General features: G+C 37.3%; 1 protein-coding gene across 1 annotated transcript in view; it reads right to left on the bottom strand.

Annotated features, from left to right (window-relative positions):
• The window catches only part of IRGM (immunity related GTPase M), a 43,951-nt gene that overhangs the window by 939 nt on the left and 23,423 nt on the right, over positions 1–19,589 (bottom strand). The gene's annotated exons all lie outside the window — the stretch shown is intronic.

The raw sequence follows: 19,589 nt of genomic DNA, 5'->3' as shown, positions 1-19,589 counted from the left end.
AAGAAATAAGGCATAAATACCCAACATAAGCAATGAAAGGGAAGAGCATCACTTCACAATCTACAGATACTTAAAAGATATTAAAAAGATTTGGAGGAGGGGATGCATGAAAACCTACCTAACAGGTAGAACCCTATCTTGGTGATGAGCACTCTTAAAACCATGACTCAAGCATTACAAAAGCCATCCATGTAACCAAAAACATTTGTATCCCCATAATACTTTGAAATGAAAATAAATTTAAAAAATGGTGTGAATGCAATTAAATATTCATGTAAAATATAATGCCAACTTTACAATATCTCTTCCAAAAAGGGAAGAGGAAGGATCCCTTCCTGACACATTTCATGAGATTAGCATTACCCTGAAGCTAAAGCCTGACAGACAGGGAAAAACAATTAAAGACCAATATTTCTCTTGAACATGTACACAAATCATCCTCAGAGAATATTTACAAATAAAATCCAGCGATATTTTATAAAGAAAGTACATCATGACCATGTATGATTTAATTCAGGAATACAAAGTTGGTTCAACATAAAAAACCAACTGGTGTAATTCATCTTGTGAATAGCCTAAGACAAAATAAACATGACCATTTCAATAGATGTAGGAAAATTATTTGACAAAAATTCAACATCCATTTAGAATAAAAATTCTCAAGGAAACTAGTAACAAAAGGCAGCTTCCTCAATTTGTTTTTGTTCATTGTTTTTGAGACAGAGTCTCTGTTGCCCTGGGTAGAATGCTGTAGTGTCACTGTAGCTCATAGCAACCTCAAACTCCTCTCAAGCCACCTGAGTAGCTGGGACTCTAGGCACGTGCCACCATGTCCAGATAATTTTTCTATTTTTAGTAAAAGCAGGGGTCTCACTCTTGCCCAGGCTGGTCTCCAATTCCTGAGCTCAATCAATCCACCCACCTCAGCCTCCCAGTGCGAGAGTTACAGGTGTGAGCCACTGCACCACTTCAAGTTGTTGAAGGACATACAGGTGGTTCCTGGGTTACAGATAAGATTCATTCCTGAGAATGTCTTTAGGTTGAATGTGTATATAACTTGGATCCCTGATGAAAAGTGCATATATGGCAATAATAACAGTACTATAATAGCTCATCTGTGATAATAGTAATACAGTGTAATGCTGTAATAATGATACTGTATTATGATAATAAGTTACATAAATTATTATGCTGTTTTAATTCAAACAGAACATAAAAACAAACTCATTCAAAAAAGAATTTTAAACGTTAACAGTCATCTACTGTTGGATCATTGTCTTGCCTCCTAGAAGGGGTATTTTTGAGGCAAGAAGGTAGACTAACAATCAGAAGGGGTTAGAGTGGATGCTGGAGAATCAGAATTTGATTCTGTTGCTGGAAGAGAGGAGCTTATCATTGAAGTTGGTTTCTTGAAAAAGGTATCTAGGATTGTTTGCATAGCTTTTTTCATTTTTTCTTCATCATAAATGACCTTATAGTAGCTGATGATCTCACTAACTCAACGGTAAACCTTTGCGAACTGTTCAGTGTCAGGATAGCAAATCCTGCTTCAATGAGATGAAAGGCTTCAGTTGTTTGTTTCTTGGCTCTGGATCTTCTGGTTCTTTATGTTTGTGTGTTTCTATTAGCTGCTTCTCTATTTATCTATAAGACAAGCCTTTAACACAAAGATGCTGTGCCAATGAATTTCTTATGTCATACAGGTCTGTTTACGTGTGTGGAAGAAAGTAGTTCCCAGATTATTAATTATTTAATCATAAATTATCCTTTTTGGGAGACTTGGTAGCCTGTTTGTAAATATGGAATGCCATACATTGGGTTATCCTTTACCTAGCAGCTGCCTGTATGTAGAAAACCTATAGTTATCATATTAATGGTTGGTAAAAAGGCAAGAATATCTGCTCTGTTATCATTATTTTTGCTTACATTATACTGGCATTTTAGCCAGTGCAGTAAGGAAAGCAAAAGGAGGACTTGCAGTCTGGAAAGGAAGAAACAAAAGTATCTTTATTTATAAACAATATGGCCTTCTACATAGAATATCTCAAGAACTGTACAAAGTATTTATTAGACCCAGTCAACAGGTTTTGCAAAATATCTAAATAGAAGGAGATATATTCTATATTTAACAACCCAAAGATTCAATTTTGGTAAGATATTACTTCCCCTCAAATTGATCTGTATACTGAATGTAATTACATACACACACAACACAAACACAAAACCCATCAGCATTTTCATAGAAATTGATAAGCTGATTCAAAACTTTGTGTGGATTGCTTCTCTGCCTTTTGGCTAAGATCAAGTGCAAAACTTTATGTGGAAATGCAAAAGACCTAAATTAGACAAAACAACTTTGAAAAAAACAAAATTAGAAGACTCACACTACCTGATTTCAAGGTAATTGTGGCTGTAGTATTGTCATAATAGACAGGTCAGTGAAACAGGATAGATTCTATTAATAGAAATGAAGCCATACATACATGGCAACTGATTTTGAACAAAGTTATCAAGGTAATGAACAAAAGGTAATCCTTTCAACAAATAGTGTTGGATCTGTGAAAAGCCATGTGAAAAAAACAAACCTTGACCATTGGTCACACACTATATAAATATAAACTGAAGTAAGTCACGAAAATAGGCTCAGCACTTGTAGCACAGTGTTTATGGTGCCAGCCACTTACACTGAGGCTGGTGGGTTCAACCCAGCCCAGTCCAGATAAACAACAATGAAAACTGCAACAAAAAATAGCTGGGCATTGTGGCAGGTGCCTGTAGTCCCAGCTACTTGGGAGGCTGAGGCTAGAGAATTGCTTAAGTCCAAGAATTTGAGGTTGGTGTGAGCTGTGATGCCACAGCACTCTACCCAGGCTGACATAGTGAGATTGTCTCAAAAGGAAGGAAGGAAGGAAGGAAGGAAGGAAAAAGAACAAAGAACACTAAAAATTATGAAGTTCTAGAAGAAAACTATGAATTATGTGAAGATTTTTTGGACAACACAAAGCATATAGGGTGGTGCCTGTAGCTCAAAGGAGTAGGGCACCGGCCCCATATGCCGGAGGTGGTGGGTTCAAACCCAGCCCCGGCCAAAAACAGGAAAAAAAACCCCACAAAGCATAAAATTAAAAATTGATAAGCTGGAGATCATTGTAATGATAACTTCTGCTCTTCTGTCCCTGTTAAGAAAGTACCCTACTGTAATACCCCAAGCTCTGCCTTTATATTCTCCACCAGGCATGGAATCAGCCATTTTATCTAGAAGTTACTGATTCCTCTTAGTGGACAAAGGATTTGACTGCCCCAACCTGACTGCTTTGGGGGCTCATAACCAGTGGGGTGTCACTGCATCTAACTACCTTCAGTGGACTTGGTGAGGGATCAGAACATATATTTTAAATTATGTTTTAATATAATAATTTATATTTTAAATTATGACCTTATACTGATTTCTTGTGTTCATATTTTTCATAAAATTTTGTTTTATTTTATTGATATCATAAAATTTTGCTAGTATCTCCATCTTATAGTGAAAATAATGGTTCCCAACCACATTAACAGATATACTTATTTTACCAATGCAGTATACTCCCCAAAATCTCAAATTATCAACACTAATATTGGTATAACAATGAATGAACAAAAACAGATAACAAATGAACAAAATCAATTATGTTGAAACCCTAGTTTCCAAAAAAACCCTAATTTCAATATTTTTTCTTTTGAATGGCTATAAAATTTCAAGCAAGTAAGAAATAATTACATTTATCTAAAATACAAATGTATGAGTGTTCAAGGAGGTCTAGTCACAGATTAGATGTTTTGTGAAAACCAACTTCCCCCTTTTCCTTCCCACAATGTTCTAAGTTGCCTTTGCAGACTAGTTTTTGACTAAAACTATTTCCCCACCTTGATTCTTAATTTGGTAGTTTTTATAGTCCATATGTCATACTTGTCTTTTTTTTTGGAGACAGAGTCTCACTATGTCACACTTGGTAGAGTGCCATGGCATCAGAGCTCACAGGAACCTCAAAATCTTGGGCTTAAGCTATTCTCTTGCTTCAGCTTACCAAGTAGCTGGGATTACAGGTGCCCGCACAACACCCAGCTATTTTTTTTGTTGCAGTTGTCATTGTTGATTAGCTGGCCCAGGCTGGGCTCAAACCATCAGCCTCAGTGCCTGTGGCTGGTGCTGTAACCACTGTGCTACAGGCACCAAGCCATATACTTGTCTTCTAATTGCCAGCTCTGTCACACAACGGGAGAAAATATTTACACTCTATACGTCTGGTTCCATATGAAGCATAGAACTATATTTTGTAGATCTACAAAAAAATTGGCATTGGTATTTTAATTGGAATTGCATTGAATTTCTAAATCACTTTGGATAGTATAACCATTTTAACAATGTTCATTCTGTCAACCCATGAACATGATATATTTTTCCATACATTTACATCCTCTACAATTTCTTTCCTCAGTGTTTCATAATTCTCCCTATAGAGGTATTTCATTTCTTTTATTAAGTATATATCTATGTATTTAGTTATTGTTGTTGCTACTATGAAAGGTAGTATGTCTTTGACTTGATGCTCAATTTGACTATTGGCATATACAAAAGTTATTGATTTGTGTACATTGATTTTGTAACCTAAGATGTTGCTGAATTTATTTGTCAATTAGTTAAATCTTTGAGGTTTTCTAGATATAAGATCATATTGTCGGCAAAGAGTGATAGTTTTATTTCTTCTTCACGCATTTGAATCCCCCTGGTTTCCTTTTCTTGCCTGATTGCTGTGGTGAGAACTTCCAGCACTATGTTGAATAGAAGTGGTGAAAGTGGGCAACCTTTTCTGGTTCCAGTTCTAAGTGAAAATGCTTTCAATTTTTCTCCATTCAATATGATGTTAGCTGTAGTTTTTTTTGGGGGGGGGGTTTAGCCTTTATAATTTTGAGGTAAGTCCCATCTATACTGATTTTGTTGAGCGTTCTTTCATGGAAGGGTACTGAATTTTGTCAAATGCTTTTTCTGTGTCAATTAAAAGGATCATATGATCTTTGTTTTTGCATCTATGTGGTGAATTACATTTAGAGATTTGTGTATGTTGAACCATCCTTGCAGTGGGATGAAGCCCACTTTGTTGGAGTGAATTATTTTTTTAATGTACTGCTAAATTTGGTTTGCTAAAATTTTACTGAGAATTTTTGCATCTATATTCATAAGAGACATTGATCTGTAGTTTCTTTTTTAGTTATGTCCTTCCCTGGCTTTGGTATCAAGGTATTATTGGCTTTATAAAATGAGTTGGAGAGGATTCCTTCCTTCTCAATGCTATGGAATAATTTCTTTAGTATAGGTACAAGTTTCTCTTTGTAGGTCTGGTAAATATTGGTGTAAAACTGTTTGTTCTGGGACATTTTTCAGTTGGAAGATTTTTGTATTGCTGCTTCAATTTCAGGGCTTGATATAGGGCTGTTCCGGAGTTCTATTTCCTCCTGATTGAGCCTAGAGAGTCTGTGTGTTTCCAAGGATTTGTCTGTTTTCTCCACATTTTCAAACTTATGGGCATAGAGATTTTTATAGTATTCTGAGATTATGTGCGTTTCTGTGATATTAGTTGTGACATCTCCTTTTACATTTTTAATTTAGCTGATTAGAGTTCTTTCTTTTCAGTTTCTAGTTAATCTAGCAAGAGACTTGTCAATTTTATCCTTCCAAATAACCAATGTTTTGCTTCATTAATCTTCTGGATAGTTCCTTTATTCTCAATTTCATTTAGTTCTATTCTGATCCTGGTTATTTCTTTTCTTCTGCTGGGTTTGGGATCAGTTTGCTGATCTTTTTCCAATTCCTTGAGATGATTAATTAGACTGTTCGTGATCTTTCTGTCTTTTGGATGTGGGCATTTAAGGCTATGAGGTTTCCTCTTGAGATAGCTTTTGCTTTATCCCACAGATTTTGATAACTTGTGTCCCCATTGTCATTTTGTTTGAATAATCTTTTGATTTCCACCTTTATCTCTTCGTTGACCTATCATTCAGCATTATGTTGTTTAGTTTCCATGACTTTGTGTAGGAATGAGTGTTTCTATTGGAATTTATTTCTAGTTTTTGCACTGTGGTCTGAGAAAATATAAGGTATAATTTCAATTTTTAATATTGTTTTCAGACATATTTTGTGGCCTAGAATGTGATCAATCTTAGCGAATGTTCTATGTGCTGATGAGAGGAATGTATATTCAGCCATTTGGGGGCAGAATGTTCTGTAAATGTCTGTTATATCCACTTGTTCTGGAGTTTTGTTTAGGTCCATTATTTCTTTATTTTCTGTGTGAAGGATCTGTCCAGTTCTGTCAGTTGGGTGTTGAAGTTCCCAGAAATTATGGTGTTGCTTTTATCATTTTGTTTAGTTCAAATAAGGTTTGATCAAGAATCTTGGGTGATCCTGTATTGCATGTGTAAATGTTTATGATTGTTAAGTCTTCTTGTTGGATTGTTCCCGTCACCATTATATAGCGGCCATCTTTGTGTTTCTTTACTTTTGTTGATTTAAAGTTTATGTTGTCTGATTTGAGTATGGCTTTCTTTTGGTTTCCATTTGCATTGGGATATTATTTTCAAACCTTTCACCTTGAGTCTACATGAGTCTTTGTGTGTTAGATGTGTTTTCTGGAAAGAGCAGGTACTTGGTTTGTGTTTTATTATACATTCAGCCAGCCTATGTCTCTTTAGTGGAGAATTCAAGCCATTCACATTTATTGAAATTATAGATATGGGTGGTGGGTTCTTGTTCATTCCTTTGGGTAGATGCTTATTGCTTTGTTTTACCTCTTGAGCTATTGTGTATCTGGGCTCTGAACTTTAGCTTTTGGGTGATTTTACATTGGCCGGTGTCTGTTGTGCTATTCCATGTGTAATGCAGGTCTGAATACTTTTGAGTACTTCCTCCAAGGTAAGTCTGGTATTCACAAATTTCCTCAGCAATTGCTTGTGGGCAGAAGTCTTTATTTCTCACTCATAGGAAATTTAGTTTAGCAAAATACAAGATTTTAGGCTGACCATTATTCTGTTTTGAAGAATGAAGATAGGTCCCCAATCCATCCTGATTTGTAGGCTTTCAACTGAGAAGTCTGCAGTTAGTCTAATTGGTTTTCCTTTGTAAGTTACCCACTGTTTTTACTTACTACTCATGGGATGCAGTAAAGTGAAAACAGCCTGATGTTTCCTTTGGCCAGCCTGATAATGTGTCATGGTGATTGCCTCTTCACAATGAATCTCCCAGCTGCCCTTTTGCTTCTTGCACCTGGACATCCAGATTTCTAGAAAGGCCAGGGAAATTTTCCCTAAGAATTTCCTCAAATAAGTTATCCAATCATTCACTGAGTGTTTTCTTCCTTGCCCTCCAGGATACCTATGATTCTTATGTCTGGTCTTTTTACAAAGTCCCACATTTCTTCTAGGCTTGGTTAATTCTATTTTCTTTTTCTTTTCCTCTGTCCTCTTTTTCTTTCTTTCTTTCTTTCTTTCTTTTTTTTTTTTTTTTGACTGAGTTGTTTAGCACAAAAATATTTTCTTCAAGTTCTGAGATTCTTTCTTCTGCTTGATCAAGCCTGTTCTAAAGGTGTTCCACTGTGTTTTCTATTTCCTTTGATGAATTTTTCATTTCCAGAAGATGTTTGGTTTTTCTTTAATATTATGATTTCTTTGGAGAATTTTTCATTCATTTCTTGCATTGTCTTTGTGGCTTCTTTGTGATGGGTTTCCATTTCCTCTTCTATTTCGATGAGCTTCCATACAACCCATGTTCAAAATTCTTCACCTGTTATTTTGATATTTTAATTTAGGTTGGTAGCCATTAGTAAGAAGTTATTGTTTTCTTTATGGGGTGACCCTTCACATTGATTTTTTTATATTTCTGGTGTTTTTTTCTTTTGCTGGCTCCTTTTCATCTGATCTCTTGATCAGTAGCTGAGTGTGATAGAGCTGGCTTTTAGGCCATGTCTCTGAGATCCCAATGACTGTTCCCAGCTCTCAGTAATGGTAGGTGGTTCTTGTATGTGTGTATCAGCCATACTTTCTTGTGTTGGAAGATACTTTAGTAAACTATGTCACTGTTCACCTATCTTTGGTTAATATCTGTGTGAGTGAGACTACTATTGAGATTTTTTGTGTGTGTTCATGGTGTGTCTTGTCTCCTAGGTGGAGTACCTCAATGTTCCAAGCTTTAGGAAGGAGCCTCTACCTCCTAGGGAGTTTCTTCATCTTTACCACCACTGAGATGGGGAGAGGAGCAAAGCAGTTTGTGGCTAGGTTGCACGAACTTGAGAGGCTTTAGAAAGCTTCAGCAAGGTTCAGATGTTACTTTTCCAGCCACTAGGCAGAACCACTGGCAGGAGAATCAGAGAAAGTTCTCTAGACTGACAGAGCTGTTCACAAGGGAGAGGGCCAAACTCTTCTATGCTAAGGCACCAGGCTGAGTTCTTTCCATCCTTATCCAGTAGCACAGTTTTTCTGGAGGAAATATAGCTTCTCTGAGTTGACCATTCCTTGGCCACTACACATCTGAGATCATATGGTAGTTTGGTTTTTAATTTTTAAAAGAAATCTCCATAGTGTTTTCCATAATAGCTATACTAATTTACATTCCCAACAAAAGTTCCCTTTTTTTCCAATATCCTCACCAACACTTGTAATCTTTTATCTTTTTTGTAGTAACCATTATAACAGGTGTGAGGTGATTGCTTATTGTGGTTTTGCTTTTAATTTCTCTGATGATTAGTGATGTTGAGTATTTTTTCATCTACCCATTTGTTATTTGTGTGTCTTCTCTTGAGAAATGTTATTCAGGTCCTTTGTCCAGTTTTTGTTTTATTTGTTTCCTTGCTATTGAGTTATTTGAGTTCCTTATACATTTATCGTGTATATTAACTCCTTATTAGATGTATGGTTTGCAAATATTTTCCCCCATTCTGCAGATTGTTTCCTTTGCTGGGCAGCTTTTTGGTGTGATGAACTCCAATTTGTCTATTATTCCTTTTGTTGCCTGTGCTTTTGCGGTCATATGTTGAAAATCTTTGCCCAGACCAATGTCATGGAGCATTTTCCATATGTTTTCTTCTAGTAGTTTAATGATTTCAGGTCCTACCTTTAAGTCTTTAATCCTTTTTTTTTTTTTTTTTTTTTTGCAGTTTTGGCCAGAGCCAGGTTTGAACCCACCACCCCCGGTATATGGGGTTGGCATCCTACTCCTTGAGCCACAGGCGCCTCCCTAGTCTTTAATCCATTTTGAGTTGATTTTTTTGGTATATGATGTGAGATAAGAATCTAATTTCATTCTTCTGCATGTGGATATCCAATTTTTCCCTACATTTATTGAAGAGATTGTCCTTTTTCCATTGTGTGTTCTTGGAAACTCTGCAAAAAGCCAATTGACTACAAATGTTTAGATTATTTGTGGGTTCTCTGGTCTTCATTCTTCTATGTGTTTTTATACTGAGACCATGCTATATTGAATACTATAACTTTGTTAGTAGATTTTGAAATCAGGTAGTGTGATGCCTCCAGTTTTGTTCTTTTCTTTTCTTTTTTTAAGATTTCTTTGGCTATTCAGGGTCTTCTGTGGTTCCATTCAAATTTTAGGATTGATTTTGTTTCTGTGAAGAATGTCATGAAATTTTCATAGAGATTGCAGTGAATCTGTAGGCGTTGGATACTATAGACATTTTAACAATCTTAACCCTCAATCCATGAACATGGAATATCTTTTATTTATTTGTGTCATCTTCAATTTTTTTCATCAATACTTTATAGTTTTTGGTGTACAGATCTTTCATGTCCTTGGTTAAATTTATTCAGAACTGTTCTTGTAGGTGTTGTAAATGGGATCATTTCTTGATTTATTATTTAGAAAATTCATTATTAGTGTATAAAAATGAGTTTTGTATGTGATTATGTATCTTGAAACTTTACTGAGTTTTTTAGTTCCAACAGTTTTTTGATGGAGTCTTTAGTGTTTTCCACATGTAACATTATGTTATCTGTAAACAGGGACAATTTAACTACTTCCTTTTCAATTTGTATGTCTTTTATTTCTTTCTCTTGCCTAATAACTCTGACTAGTAACTTCCAGGACTATGTTAAATAGAGGTGGCAAATATGAGTATTCTTCACTTATTCCTGCTCTTAGAGGGAAAACTTTTCACTTTTCACAATTGTGATGTTAGCTGTGAATTTGTCATATAGCCTTTCTTTGGTTGAGATAAATTTCATCTATTCTTAATTTATTGTTTTCATCATGAAAGGATATTGCATTTTGTAAAATGCTTTTTCTTTTTGAGACGGAGCCTCAAGCTGTCACCCTGGATAGAGTGCTGTGGCATCACAGCTCACAGCAACCTCCAACTCCTGGGCTCAAGCGATTCTCCTGCCTCTGCCTCCCAAGTAGCTGAGACTAAAGGTGCCTGCCACAAGACCCGACTATTTTTTGGTTGCAGCAGACATTGTTGTTTGGCAGGCTGGGCTGGATTTGAACCCGCCAGCTCAGGTGTATGTGGCTGGCACCTTAGCTGCTTGAGCCACAGGCACTGAGCCTGTAAAATGCTTTTTCTGTCTATTGATATGATCATATGGCTTTTGCCCTTCATTTTCTTCATGTGATATATCACATTCACAGGTTTTTGTGTGTTAAGACATCTTTACATTCCTGGGATAAACCTCACTTGATCATGATAAACAACCCTTTCAGTGTGTTGTCCAATTCAATTTTCTCATATTTTGTTGAGGATTTTTGTGTCTATGTTCATCAAGGATATTGGCCTGTACTTTTTTCTTATAGTGTCTTTATCTAGCTTTGGCAGCTTACAAGGGTAATGCTGAGCTTGTAAAATGAGTTTGGAAGCATTTCCTCTTCTTCAATATTTTGGAAGATTTTAAGAAAAATTGGTATTATTTTGTCTTCACATCTTTAGTAGAATTTGGGAGTGAAGCCATCAGGTCCTAGGCTTTTCTTCAGTGGGACACTTTAACTACTTCAATCTCCTTACTTGTTATTGGTCTGTTCATATTTTTTATTTCTTCATGAGTCAATCTTGATAGGTTGTATGTGTCTAGGAATTTATCCACTTATAGGTTATTCAATTAGATGAACTATAATTATTCATAGTAGTCTCATAATTCTTTGCATTTCAATTGTAATGTATTGTAGACATTACAACTCATTTCCAATTTAATTTATTTGTGTCTCCTCTCTCTTTTTCTTAGGCTAACTTAGTCTAGTATGTCAGTTTCGTTTATCTTTTTAAAAAACTCTGTTTTTTAATCTATCATTTGTCTTTTCACTATTTAGTTTGGTTCTAATCTTTATTATTTCCTTCTACTAACTTTGACCTTAGTTTGTTCTTATTTTTCTAGTTCCTTGAGGTATAGTATTGTTTAGTTGAGATTTTTATTTTCAATGTAATAGTTTGTGTTTAGCACTGCTTTTCCTGCATCCTTTAATTTTGGTATATTTTGTCTCCATTTTCATTTTTCTCAAGACATTTTTTAGTTTTCCTTATTTTTAGTTTCCATCTTTTTTAGTTTCTTCATTGATCCATTCAAGAACACGTTCTTTAATTTCCACATATTTGTGAATTTTCTAAATTTCCTTCTGATTTTGATTTCTAGTTTCATACCTCTGTGGCTGTGAAACTGGATATGATTTTAATCATTTTGTATTTGTTAAAACTTGTTTTGTGGGGCCTAACCTATAATCTATATTGGGGAATGTTTCTTGTGTACTTAAGGATGTATACTCTATTGCTGTTGAATGAGAAAGTCTGTATACATCTGTTAGGCCTAACTGTGGTCTGATGTTTCCATATTGATTTTCTTTTTTCTTTTTCTCTTTTATTTATTTATTTTATTTATTTATTTATTTTTGAGGGAGTCTCACTTTGTTGCCCTGGGTAGAGTGCCGTGGCATCATAACTCAGCAGCCTCAACCTCTTGGGCTCCAGGGATCCTCTTGCCTTAGCCTCCCAAGTAGCTAGGACTACAGGTGTCCATCACAACACCTGGCTATTTTTAGAGACAGGGTCTTGCTCTTGCTCAGGCAATCCATCCCCCTTGGCCGCCTAGAGTGCTAGGATTATAGCACTCTGGGAGCCACTGCCCCCAGTTTCCTTATTTTCTATCTGAATGATCTTTCATTGGTGAAAAATGGGATATTGAAGTGCCCTATTATATTATAATCTAAATCTTCCTTCAGATCTATTTATATTTGCTTTAGATGTTTAAGTGTTCAGATGTTGGCTGCATATATTTATAAAGGTTATACCCTCATGATAAATTGAACCCCTTATTGTTATACTTTCCTTGTCTCTTTAAAGTTTTGACTTAATTTTTATTTTATTTAAGTATAGCTACTCATTCTCTTTTGGTTTTCATTTGCATGGATTATCTTTTTCTATCTCTTCACATTTCTTCACAATCCTGACTTTGAGATGCACCTCTTATCCCCCATCCCAAACCTTCTGATCACATTGTTCCCTCATGCTTCTCTTTTTTATGCCATCCCCAGGCTGCTATGGGGTCCTGAGAGTCTAAGGAACAAGCCTGGAAGAGGGATTTGTGGGGAAATAGAAGAGGTTAACCATTTTCAAAGAAGAAACTGGTCTGGTGCCACGTTGGTGCCTTTCAGACAAGCTCTCAGATTAGGAAAATAGCTTATGGTTTCAAGGAAAATGCAAGGGATCTCATCAGAGACTTAGTAGAAGGTCCAACTGGGAGAATACTGTTTCAAAATTTGACATGACAGCCTCCAGAAATTGGGCCTTAATGTTAAATCAATGACAAAATAATAAGGTTGATGTATAATGCTTTGTGATTGTCCATACACTTTAACCCAGGGGATTATCACAATAATCCTGTGAGGTTGGCAAGCCAGATATTCTCTCAAAGGAAGGGTCTGAAAATTAGGGAAGTTAACAACTTGTACAAAGTCAGGCCCCAAAATATTGCCTTCAAATCAACCTATACTACTACTACTAGGTCTGACACCACCACCTCATGGGCAGGATCCATTATCTAGCTCCATCAGTGCTTAATTCCCATGAGGATTGAAGTCTCCCAGGCTCTGATTTACTTTCCATGGGTTTCTCCTCAGAAAGATGGGTTTTGAGGATTGGATTTAGGAACTGATATTCTCAGCAATTGTAGACTTGACACCTCATGAAAAAAGATATATAATTGTCCCTGGAAGAGCCTATGTTGAATAGCAAAAGCTTAGCTTTTAAAACACTCATTTTGTTTCTCTTTCTGCCATTGAGTTGATACTGAGTTCTTCCTTTTCCCATTCTAAGCAAGCAGGAGACATCATTGATGGAAAAATGTGTCATTCTACCCTGTTTTCCCGAAAATAAGACATCCTCCGAAAATATGACCTACTTACAGGAAAGATGTCCCCTGAAAATAAGACCTAGCACAACTTTGGGAGCACACCTTAAAATAAGACACTGTCTTATTTTCGGGGAAACGGGGTATGTTGATCTGAGTTCTGTGTTACTTCCATATTATTAATTTTTAAAGTTGATGTATTTCCTACTGATTTTTCTCTGTTAAACTGAAGGAATGTTTTGGGGGGGGGTTGAAAGAGTGGTTTAATGCCAGTGTTTCTCAATTGTTATTTCAGATAGTTCTCTGTTGTAAAGGGGCACAGAATCTCACATCTTTGGACATAAGTATGTTCTATGCTGTAGGATTCTGTTCCAAGAGTAGAAACATTGTTCTCCAAGTCAGCTCCAGCACAAAGGAAGGCTCAGCCCACAGTCATCTATTCTAGGAAGGCAGCTGCTGAGCAAGCTTTGACAGCTGGTTCCCCTCACATGTCCTGATCTCTCTTTATGAACCAATTAATGACCCATGAATCACAGTGTCTGACATTACCTTACAGAGTCTTTACCACACCTAGGTAGATGGACTGTGAACTTTCTTTTTTTTTTTTTTTTTGAGACAGAGTCTCAAACTGTTGTCCTGGGTAGAGTGCCATGGCATCACTGCTCAGAGCAACCTCAAACTGTTGGGCTTAAGTGATCCTCTTGCCTCAGCCTCCCAGGTAACTGGGACTACAGGTGCCCACAACGCCGGCTATTTTTTGGTTATAGTTGTCGTTGTTTTGGCGGGCCCAGGCTGGATTCAAACCCACCAGCTCTGGTGTATGTGGCTGGTGCCTTAGCCACTTGAGCTACAGACTCTGAGCTGACTGTGAAGCTCTAGTCTCTGCTCTTCCCTTTGCCCACCTAACTTGTTCTCCTAAACAGAGATGTCCTAATCTTTCCTGAGAGTTCTCATTCCTGGTATCTCTCCATTCCAATAATAGATTTGGAACAGAGGGAGTAGAAAAAGGCTGAGTTTAGAGTTCTCTTACCTGATTGATATTTTTTCCAACAATGGAATATATGTATTCCCCTGAATACGGTAAAGAGACAGACTGATGACTCCAAATCCATAGAGGGGGGAAAAAAAAAGGAAGCTGATAGAATCAGGTGTACCTGCCCAAATAAACTTGCCCCACCCAGGCAGGTCAGACTCATGTCCCTCCGAGGAAATAGAAATGCCACCAACCCTGGCTGTCCTAACCCTTTAAATCCCTGTCTTCCATAGCCCACATGTGGATTTGTCCCTAGTTAGGAATCTTATTCCACCTGCCCTCCAGGTGGAATAAAAACCACTTTAATTGCATGAACTGGATCTCCGTCTTCCTTTCATCTTGCTTCTCGGAATGATTTTATCCTTGGGTCTGGAACTTTTCAGAAGCAATGCCCCAGGGCTCACTGAAGTACAGAAGCAACCAGCCAAAATTCTCCATTATCTAAAGCACATTGCTACTTAAGTTAGCTGAGCAGAGAAAATACCTACTCCAAGTTTATTGTTACAGACCTACATCATAGAGCCATGGAACAGTCAGTCACAAAGGGTTCTTGAGTGTGGGGGAGGGGACAAAGTAAGGAAGGTCAATCTAAGACCTCACCATCTAGACTAGCAGAACCCACCATCCTGGATGGTCACCAGATCTTTCTCTGGTTCTCCATTTTTTACCTAGAAATCTTTCAGCATATCAGGTATATATGTACACCTCTTGGTACAAATTTATCTTTATCCCCATTGTGACCCATATCCATGCTGTGTTTCCCTTTCACCCTTGGAGATATAGGCTTGAACTCTACCATGCTCACAGCCTTTGGAGATTTGAAGATCTCCCAGGAATTACCAGGCACTATTTTTAATACCTTTTTAAGAAGTATAATACACAGACAAAATTGCAAATATCTTCAACATACAGCTTGGTGAATTTTCACAAACTGAATACATGATAAATTAGCACCCATGTCAAAAACAAGGCTGTTCCCAGGATGCAGGACCTTCCTTAGTCTTCCCTCTCCCTCACTACCTGCAGTCACCTCTCCTTCTGTGCTCTGAGCATAACAACTCTTGTAAATTCTGATAGAACCCAGATTAATTTTGCCAAGCACACTTTTATGACTTTCTATGTATTTACTCATTTAATCTTCACAATAATCACAATAGTATGAGTTAAATACTGTAATTGTCCCTGTATTGCAGTGAAGTATCTAAGGAGCATACAGGATTGATGTTATTTGCCGAGGTCACACTGCCAGTAAATAGCAGAGCCAGGATCAACTCAGGAAATCTGACTGCAGAATCACATTCTTTAACCACCAACCTATGCTGTGTAAATTATCATGGCAGGCTGGAGCAACATTCCAAATCAATACACTTGGATATGTTGAAAAATAAGTACTTACCTCCTCTTAGCACTTTACATATTTCAAACATACTGTTTTAACTGCTGTCCCCTCACCTGTGGCTCAGAGCACTGTGGGGAAGGCCTGAGGCTCTGAAAGGAGGGACTTGCCCAATGGTTACAAATGTTAAAAAGTCAAATTTGAACCCACAGTAGGTAGAAAATTAATGGCATTATTTCCTTCTCCATTTCACAGAGACCAGAAGGAAACTGAGGCCATAAAAGGTCAAATGAGTAACAGTTGCTTGTCTTCAGCTGTTTCAGCTCAGCACTCTGCATGTGGTTGTTGCTAAACTTGTGTAAAATCCTAGTCTGTCCTTATCTTTGTACTGAATGTTTAGATGCAACTTGACCTTTCAGATTCCCTGAAGGAGCTGGGTTCTCAACTGCACTCATGCAGATCACAGGAGATTTCTCTTGACCTGGGCAGATGCTGTATGAAGATGAAAACAGAATCAGGGAGATAAGCAAGGAGCGGGGCAAAGAGGGAGCAGGCTCTGTGTGAGTTTGGGAATCCAATAGGATGACTTATGGGTCACTTGACCTGTCCTTACGGCCTACGGCAATTTGGGGAGAAGAGAGAGTGGCATCCACTCACTGCTAGGGGGCATTAGGGTTTCCATCAACACACCAAATTTCAAATCCTAGCTATAGAAGCCATTAGTTGTGCACTCTAGATGGGTCATTTCATCTGTCAGGGCTCTTCTTTTTTCATTTATAAAATACTGTTGATAGTATAAAATAGTATTACTGCTTACCTAAATGACAGACTAAACAGGTCATCTATTTCTTTACCTCATAGATGGCACAAATGATGCCATTAACACATTTTCTTTTCCCTATGTCCTGTCTTTGTTGAACTATCTTTCCTTGATAGAGTAAGTATCTAGATCTAGAGTATCCATGAGAAAGATCATGGATCTTACTCACTTGCAAAGTAAAAATGAAATAAAAATAGTGTTTACTTTAAATGACTTCTTAGTGTTGGATGATTTTTTTTTTTTGTAGAGACAGAGTTTCACTTTATTGCCCTCGGTAGAGTGCCGTGGCATCACACAGCTCACAGCAACCTCCAACACCTGGGCCTACGCGATTCTCTTGCCTCAGCCTCCCGAGCAGCTGGGACTACAGGCATCCGCCACAACGCCCAGCTATTTTTTTTGTTGCAGTTTGGCGGGGGCTGGGTTTGAACCCGCCACCCTTGGTATATGGGGCCGGCGCCCTGCTCACTGAGCCACAGGCGCCGCCCAGTGTTGGATGATTTCATCAGTCTTGCATGATTGACAGCAAGGCCTTAGATGCATACAACAAGGAGAAAAGAACACTAAATATACAGGTAGAACCAGCTCTGAACTTCATTTCTACCACTGCCGACACCCCACCCGGAGTGGCTGGGTAAGTCTGAAGGGATTACTTCTACAATCTCGGACACTGAGTACAGACCCTTCAGTCAAAACTTACCATTTTCAGAGAACCACTGACTTTCATTCCCTTTGTTTACTTGAATTGGAACAAGCTCTAATGAAGTCTCCTGGGTCCCAACACAATGTCCTCCTTTATAAATGGATCTCTCTGCTACCAGTTTCCCATTCTTGTATTCCAATATTTTTTTTCCTTTTTTGAAATGTAACTACATTTTTTGTTTTCTCCTTCTCTCCATCAGTATCTTCTGCCCATGGTAACTGCTTATCTTAGCCAGGCTCATATCCCCATTCTTATTATGAATGACTTCATTTGTTCCTAGATCTGTGAATATTTCATCTTATTCCATCCACAAGTACCCTGAGTACAGAAGGAAAATAAATAGGGCAATCACTTTCTCTCTTGTTTTTACTCTACTCATAGGGTTATTGTGTTTATTATCCATATGAAACTTTTCTTTCTTTTTTTTTTTGAATCAGAGGAGCCTCAAGCTGTTGCCCTTGGTAGAGTGCTGTGGCTTCACAGCTCACAGCAACCTCCAACTGCTGGGCTCAAGGGATTCTTCTGCCTCTGCCTCCCAAGTAGCTGGGACTACAGGTGCCCGCCACAACAACAATGCCCGGCTGTTTATTGGTTGCAGCCATCCCTGTTGCTTGGCGGGCCCAGGCTGGATTCGAACCCGCCAGCTAAGGTGTATGCGGCTGGCACCTTAGCTACTTAAGGCACAGGCGCCAAACCCATAGATTGATGTCCATATGAAACTTTTCTAATAGATGTTTGTTGTTTGTTGAGATAAGCAACTGGTATTGCTTTTTTATGCTAATTTATTTTAAAACCCTAATAATACTAAAAAAGCAACAAAACTTCAAATTCATCTAAGAGGAGGAGAAGTAGTTAAGAACATCATTTCCCAAGCAAATGGTCTTAAAACTGTAGTCACCTCCAATTCCTTGTCTCTCCATAATGATTGCCAAATTTAATCCTATTTCTCTTTTCAGTATACTTTAAATGCTTTATTTCAGTCCCTTATTACATCATACAACTTACTACAAAACTGTCTCCCTGGGTTAGCCTTTTTTCTATCATCTCATCCCTATCCAATTGAATTTATGCATATTGCCACAATGATCCTTTAAAATTAGAGATCTGATCATTTTATAACCCTATTTAAAAACAGGATTGGCATCTAGTTGTCTTCTTAGCCAAGTCTATAGTTCCTATTTTATAGTTAGTCTTATCCATAATTTCCATCTAACTTGTTTACCATCCTGATATTTCACCTCTTTCTTTCAAAGGACTAACTCACTATTTCTACTAAATAACCTGAAGTTTTTTCTCCCTTCTATTTTCATATCATGTTTTATGTCTCAATAGCTATCAGACATGTCTGCCTGATCAAATATTATGCATTCTTTGGTGCCAGTTCAAACACCTCTTACTTCAGAGATGCCTTCTCCAATCTTTGCAATTAGATATGCTCCGACTTCCTGCATCTTAGCAGCAGTTCATTTTAAATCCTATTGTAAAATGCTATTTTTGAATTATGCTTTGTATTTATCTAATCTCTCCCTTTTCCCCAACCCCAGTAAATAAAATGGAGGGCAGGACCATCCATTTTATAATATCAAGGTATTCCGTAAAGCACTCATCACAGCATTTTGCACTTTTCTTTTCTTTTCTTTTTTTTATTGTTGGGGATTCATTGAGGGTACAATAAGCCAGGAGCATTTTGCACTTTTCAAATGTGTTGTGTGATATTGAGTCTAGATGATAGTTTAATGTGGCATGTAGCATTAGGTGAAGTAGTTTTTCTTTAGTAATTGAATAAAAGCTTATTAGTCCTTCCTATGTGCTAGATGCTATTGAAGATAGAGGAAGAGAATACATATTCAAGACTCAAGGAATGTTTGTCAAATTAAATTAATGAGCCACATAAATAAAGCATGATAGTGTTTGCTGGGATAAGGATTATTACAAGTGAACCAGACTTAATTCCTGTGTCAAGGTGCATACAGTATAGTGAGGAGATAGGTATGTACATATATAAGCCACATGGGAGGGCAGAGGTAGAAAGGTAGAGATGGAAAATTGTGATAGAATATGTATTGCTTGAGGATAGTATAAAATGCTATCAAGATTCCTAGGCCAGTCTCTGTTATCAAAGTCTGAGGGAGCCCTTCTGAAGGGCAGACGTCCTCAGCACGGGGGTATGTGTAATATATATGTATAAGATAATAGATGTTTTAAAATATTTACCAGCAAAAATATGTGTATATTTTAATAGTTATGACATGCTAATTAGCAGTAACTCAGCTGTGACATCACTGCATTGTCTGTAATGTTTTGACTTACAGAAGTTTGTACCTTG

The sequence above is a fragment of the Nycticebus coucang genome, chromosome 17, assembly GCF_027406575.1.
Source record: "Nycticebus coucang isolate mNycCou1 chromosome 17, mNycCou1.pri, whole genome shotgun sequence".
Lineage (NCBI taxonomy): Eukaryota > Metazoa > Chordata > Mammalia > Primates > Lorisidae > Nycticebus > Nycticebus coucang.
This window is presented reverse-complemented; position numbering and strand designations above follow the sequence as displayed.